Source organism: Lingula anatina, unplaced genomic scaffold, assembly GCF_051362555.1.
Source record: "Lingula anatina isolate TDL-2025a unplaced genomic scaffold, LinAna3.0 unanchor82, whole genome shotgun sequence".
Taxonomy (NCBI): Eukaryota; Metazoa; Brachiopoda; class Lingulata; order Lingulida; family Lingulidae; genus Lingula; species Lingula anatina.
This window is the reverse complement of record NW_028257603.1, coordinates 3,831,173-3,838,184: the sequence shown is the minus strand read 5'-3', so window position 1 is coordinate 3,838,184 and position 7,012 is coordinate 3,831,173. Positions and strand designations below refer to the sequence as shown.

Below are 7,012 nucleotides of genomic sequence, written 5' to 3'. Positions count from 1 at the left end.
TCGAGCGGGCCAGTTTATGTCTATTACTTACAATCGACAGCCAGGGGGGCGTACAATACAATATATTTCATCCTACGCAAAGCTACTCCCCGAATGTATGAGCATCATCATTTACTTGTTATACCTATCTTCATTGCTATTTTTAGTTTTTGATTTAATATAAACTAGTTGTCCTAGAAAAATATTATGTATGGTGACAAATAGGTCTACGCGGGTAATAGCCTTGTCACAATAGTAAAATAATTTCCATAATTTCGCCGTTCTTTGAGACCAATTTCCACAGCAACTCCTCAAATGTGCCATGCACTGTACCAGTTGTAATTTGCATAAGAAAAAGTCGCGCATCGCAGTGCAAGCTATGCTCCTGGTTGGTCACTGGATAGCTAGACCCTGTAAGAAGACGACCTGCATTCAGTGGTGGTTGGAAGGGTATCACGTGATACGTCAAATGATGCGCACGCACGTCAGTCATTTGACGTTTTGCCGTCGAAGAGTGAACATCGAAAGTGAGCTCCCGGCGACGTCTTCCTGCGTCTTCGTCCAGTAAAGCGTTGGCGCAACTGTGTGCGATGCATTGTTTATTGGGGCATTTGCGTAACGTTACGCCGACTTTGTTTCATTATGTATAAATGTATATAAATATAAATATGGATGCTACAAACTAATAATGAAACACTTGAAAAAATGTGCAATTTATGATCAACAAACCGACGAGTAGAGTTGTAAAATGTCACCGTGGCATAGGTATCACATCTCTGTCAGTGTGTAGGCCTACTATCCTATATATAGTGACTGTAGCTTGGGCAGAGTAAAATTTGCTGGCAGTGTTGATTTGTTATTGACTTTAATTTTTCTGTGTATAATTGATAATTTCTTGTTTGAATAAGAATAATAATTAACTCTAGAAATTAAAATAGTAAATTATGACAAGTTGATAATTCAGATAACTATAAGAAAGGGCATGTGACAAAGTTTTTTTTTTTTTTTTTTTTTTTTTTTTTTTTTTTTTTTTTTTTTTTTTTTGGAAAGTAAGCTTGACCAAAGTTTAAGGCAAAGAAAATGTAAAATGACAAAATTATCATAAACAAATGGAAGAACTTTGATATGATTATAAACTTTTTATTTCACATATTTCATAAAAACATAATTAACAGTATATTTTATTTCTTACATTTTTCTTATAAATTTTATAACTCATTTAAATATTCACAAAATATTGAAATAATATAATAATACTTTTTAAATGATTTAAAAGGGTGACAACCTACAAATACATACATAGCACAGGCAAGACTGAAATCCTGATAGAATTCAGATTACTTTAAATTCGTATTGGTCAGATTTTAATATCACTTTTTTAAAACTATAAAATATGCCTTGAATTTCAAGTTAGTTTGCCAGATGCGAACATTACTCAGAGTGAGAAATCATGGTAAATGCATATAATAAGAGACAGAAAATGTAATGTATTATCAACATTTACAAATCCTCATACCTGACAGAAATCACAATAAACGAAGTTTTTTCAAGATCTGCAGTATTTAATTTTCTCCAAGTTCATGAGACTTACTACTCACTTTACTTAATTAATCAAAACTTAACTTACAAAAGATGAGGGGAATTCTCTATGCAGATAATACAATATTTGATATTGTGACAAACTACTAATTTAACATTTGATGACTGAGTAATTAAAAAGCAATCATGTTTATTACAATGTCACACTCCATGAAGGCACAGATTTTGGAAATAACAAACATCATTCCTGTTATCTCAAGTCTCTAATTTCAGCTACAATCCATAGGCGGTATCCCATTATGAGGTTAAAAGCTGTTTCCATTCCCTGAAATTAAAAAGCAGTAAATGTTTTATATTTGATATTATTATTATTTAACTGGATAAGGCTTCAACTTTTTAGGTAACCTGTTACCATTATACTTAAATATGATTTCAATTTTTATGATAGTAAGATTAAAATGAAAGTTTAGGCAAAACAAACACAGAACATGTTTTTGTCAATGTTAACGAAATAGATGAGCAATGGAAACATAAGTCACAAGTTTACAACTATGGCATTCCGATGAATTACTTCTCACCTTTATAGTGCACAGCATTTCAAAAATAAAAATTGTAGTCCATGCTGAAAAAGATATGAGACTATCATCAGTATTTTAAAAAAATGTTTATTTGATATGTACTTGAGCCAATTACTGTATGTGGCATAAAAGAGTGCTATTATATGGAGCTACAGTTGAGATATAATAGGTTCTTGTACATCATACACAGTGAATGACAAGTAGTTGTAACTGACTAATACCATGACTAGCCCTTCAACAGTTGTAGGAATGTGCTTGTATAGTGTTCAGATTGCACATTATGCTTTAAAATACAGACAAGCATGTAAGTGATATACAAGTGCAATTATGCTGTTGTTATAAATGCTGGCCGTGGGATAACCAAAACAGTACTTTGGCATGCACTATATACAGCCTATAATTCTCAAGATCCTGGGGTGCCATTGGGTGCCATAGGCTCTTTTTGCTAACCAATATCTAAGCAACATTTCTGACAATTTTGAAAATAATTGTCCGATTGCTTTTTCAGATATTTGATTTGAAAGACGGGGTTTGCGTGATCCAAAATTCACTCAAACAAAAATGGCCGTAATTTGCCATGGCACTGCATTGTCTATATATCCAAAGACCCAGGGGTGCTGTCAGTTGCAGGCTACATATTATGTAAAAAGGTACACGAAAAACGTCAGATTAAGATTTGGAAAAAATCTACCGTTTACTTTTTCAGATATATGCTTTTTAATGAGGGAGTTTAACATTATAAAGACGCATTCCTACAAAAATGGTCGTAATTGGGTATGAAGGATTATACCGTCTATAACTCCAAAGATCCAGGGGTGCCATCGGGTGCCATCGGCACTTTTTGTCAACAAATAAATGAGCAACATTACTGAAAAGTTGGAAAAAAATCGTCCCAGTGCTTTTCGAGATATTTCACTTGAAAGAAGGCTTGTGGTGTGAAAACTTCAGTTTACAATTGTCAAACTACATATGAAGCTATGCCTAATTTAAATTGTCATAAAAACATAAACAGACCAAACACTTGAAAATCACTTCACATGAGTTAAGTTGAGATGGTACTGATCGTTGTAAATAGTAAAATGCTTTTAAAATACCCACCAAATTTATGTGCATGCCTCCTAAATAAACAATCCTCCTGGTGCGTCGAACGTGCCATTTTGTTTACCTATAACGGAGTGTAAAATTCCTGCTTATTTCATTGGCTCCCAAAAATCACGTGATACCCTTCCACCCACCACTGACCTGCATTGAAAGTTTTCAAGTGGGTCGAGTCCATTCGATTTGAGGGGTGACAGGTGGGACGAGTCCATTCCATTTGAGGGGTGACAGGTGGGGCGAGTCCATTTCATCTTAGGGGTGACAGGTGGGGCGAGTTCATTTCATCTGAGGGGTGACAGGTGGGGCGAGTCCATTTCATCTGAGGGGTGACAGGTGGGGCGAGTCCATTCCATCTGAGGGGTGACAGGTGGGACGAGTCCATTCCATTTGAGGGGTGACAGGTGGGGCGAGTCCATTCGATTTGAGGGGTGACAGGTGGGGTGAGTCCATTCCATTTGAGGGGTGACAGGTGGGACGAGTCCATTCGATTTGAAGGGTGACAGGTGGGGCGAGTCCATTCGATTTGAGGGGTGACAGATGGGGCGAGTCCATTTCATCTGAGGGGTGACAGGTGGGACAAGTCCATTCGATTTGAGGGGTGACAGGTGGGGCGAGTCCATTTCTTTATATAAAAGGATCAATTTATTTTAATTATGATTTTAATGAGACATTTTCAAACATATCAGAATATGCAGTTCTAAGTTTTGGGTGGAGGAGCAAATTTCATTGTTCCCATTTCAAAAGTGTGTCAAGATCTCTTATATTTCCGTTTTAATTTAAAATTGAAGCGTTCGTTTGATGAGAAGGTCGTGAAATTTGAAACAATTTTCTCTAGCAAACCAAAACCCTTAGAATATGGACTTATATTAAATTAAGAAAATTTTATCTGGGAGGATGAACTAATTTATAAATAGATATTAAAAAACCCGTCTCACTATAAAAAATGTAGGACAGATTTTTAAAAAAGCAATATCGTAAATTCATACAAATTGTATTTATAAATGTGGGCTGTTGGAAATCCTGTAGATGTATTCTTAAAATGCTCTCAATTATTTACAAAATACTGGGCATATTAACAAAACTTTTAATCCTTTCGATTTACGACATCCTCTGTTACTGGAGAAATCATCAATCCCAAACACAATGCTTACAGATCAGTTTTAGCAGATTTAATTTGAAAGTGCTCAAACAATAATATCTTTACAATTTTACCCCTAACCCTCTATTATTATTATTATTATTATTAATATTTTATCATCATTTCATATGGAAGTGAATAAGAACACAAGGAATGACAAACGTATTTATTCAATTTTAAAACAAAAGATGCATGGATGTGCGTAGGGTTCCAGAGGGTGAATGACAGGCTTGGTTGCTAGCAGCCAGGTGCCGTGCAGTTCTCAGTATCTCAGTGGACTTCTGAAATAAGAAGGTAATGTTAACAATATCTGACTTGTCCATAGTTCAGGCTCAGATAGCACCCCAAAAAAGCAATCGATTCTATGTTGCCTAACGCCACATTTAAGACCTGAAGTTAGTAATAAAGATATTTCAGATATCTTGCTTTGAAAAAAAAAATATTGAAAACACTCCTCTAGTTTGTGTAGGTTATCACTATTTATTTATTTTACCTACTATATAAAGTTGTAATATCTAAAATCGCTTTGCATCACGCGTTTGGGAACCATATTTCGCTTTAGAATAAATCATTTCCCCGTGTTTCAACACTGCTTACAAGCATTTTACAGGTACATGTATAATGAAATTAACAAACCTACTAAAACTGACTATCGTTCATTGTCTTAGGATCAAAAGCTCGGAACTGTGACAAATACGGTACCATCATGTAAATATGTCCGTGATCTTTGTGGTAATATGCCCATTTACTAATTTGCTAAATAATATTTTGAGTGGCATAACAGAAACGACAGGCGACAGCGACAACAAAGAGTAGTAACATACCCGTAAATACTCGTCGCAAATTTCTTTGCATTTTTCTACTCTCTTTCTATCAACTGACATACGATACTGAAGAAAAAGTGCTACTTACGAAACATGCATTTGCTTCTACGCCTCATACGACTGCGTTGCGACTGCACCCGCACGTTGAACATTGCGTCTTCACCTAGCTGTGTCCTACTGCCTACTGAGCATTCGGAAATACAGCTCGCACTACGATGAGCAAGTAATTGTTATGCAAATTACAGACAGGCATGGCTCATTTCAGGCGAGGGACTGTGGTTGAAACTGTTCACGAATGTTCACGGTCTAATACATGTACATGGCGGATAAAGAGGGGGTGTCAGGGGGGATCCAGACCCCCTCCTCACTTCGATTTCTGATAAAAAAATTACACCCAAAATCTATAGCTGAATAATAGTTATAAACCGTATCAAATGGAGATATTTTCCCTCTAAAACACCCTTTTTCGTGGCCCTCGAGCGTGCCCCAAACATAACTCCAAAGGGGTGAGGGTCGGCCTTGCACTCCGAGGCCTTGTCAATCCGTAAAAAAAACACCACCACCCTTCCAAAAAATTCTGGATCCGCCCCAGATGTACATGTGGATTTGACTTATTCATTCACACATTAATTGATCAATAAGACCACGGGCGCTAATATACATGTATATTCCATAATACTGTAAAATGTATTCATAAATTACTGTTGTACGCGCACCGATACTCCCCCTCGTCGTTATACAATTTTCATACATAACTGTCATTGTAACTCAACGATATTATATTTAAAATAGGCCATGTAAATTTGAAAAGCTGTAGCTAGGATCGAGGCCTACCAATGAAATCTAAATATTTTCAAGAACTTTTACTGGGCATAAATACGATTTAACCCGATTTATCAAAAGCCAATTGCCACCTCTATATCTCGACTTTTCAATAAGAAACTAGGTAGCATCTAAAAGCTTAAAGCTTCAAAAATTTTGAGACCATAACAGAGTCAGCCAAGGGCACGTTTCGGTGCCACATTTGATTACGTCATGATGGATATTTACAGGCGAAGGACCAGAACAGTCTGTCGGAAACAATATAGAAACAAGGAGTCTGTTGTAACTCATTGGTAGAAATAAGAGACTGAATTTGATCTGAGGACCAGGATAGATCCGTAAATGACGCGTGTCCCATTCACTGTTCCTGAATTCTAAAATCTAGAGTAAAAATATGTACTTTAGCATTGTAGCAGGACGTTAACCAATCCACTTCATGAGGACCCCATATCTTATCAAAATGTGAGAATAATTCTTTAGAAATACCCCAATTGTCAACATCCACACTTCTACTTATATAATCTGCATGGGTATTCTCTTCTCTCAGTATCCTTTCATTTCTATTGAATAACTCCATTAGAAGAAAAACATCAAAAATAATAGGTTGTAATTTACTCCTCATGCTACTTTTTTCTTTAATGTTTACAACATCTTTGCTATCAGAAAACCACTTCAATCTCAAAACACTCAACGTGTTTGCCATGGAGAACAGGACCCTGAAAACAGCTATCAGTTCTCTGTAAGTAGAGCTCTCCGTCGCTTCGTCAGCTGACCATTCCCCGCAACACACCCTTTTAGGTGTCTCCACACAATATCCTCCAAACCCAGTACTACTAGCATCAGAATAAACTACCTTATTGCACTGAGGTGAAAACTGTAAAATTCTGATTTACTACACCAAGGTCTAATTTGACTGCATGCTTTCACACACATTTTCTGATTCTAAGAAAAAGCACTTGAAATAACCATGCTAATATAATTTGTCATTAGTTGTTTTACACTTCCCAACACATGAGACATAGTATAATCCGACC

At 36.2% G+C, this 7,012-nt stretch overlaps 1 long non-coding RNA gene across 1 annotated transcript; it reads right to left on the bottom strand.

Moving 5' to 3' along the window:
• Positions 1-1,098: 1,098 nt before the first annotated feature.
• LOC147759246 (uncharacterized) lies at positions 1,099-6,198 on the bottom strand. Its single transcript, XR_015331652.1, has 2 exons — positions 3,195-6,198; positions 1,099-2,140 (listed from the first exon to the last, which is right to left on the bottom strand). It is a non-coding gene; the product is annotated as an uncharacterized LOC147759246 (long non-coding RNA).
• Between the last annotated feature and the right edge of the window lie 814 nt (positions 6,199-7,012).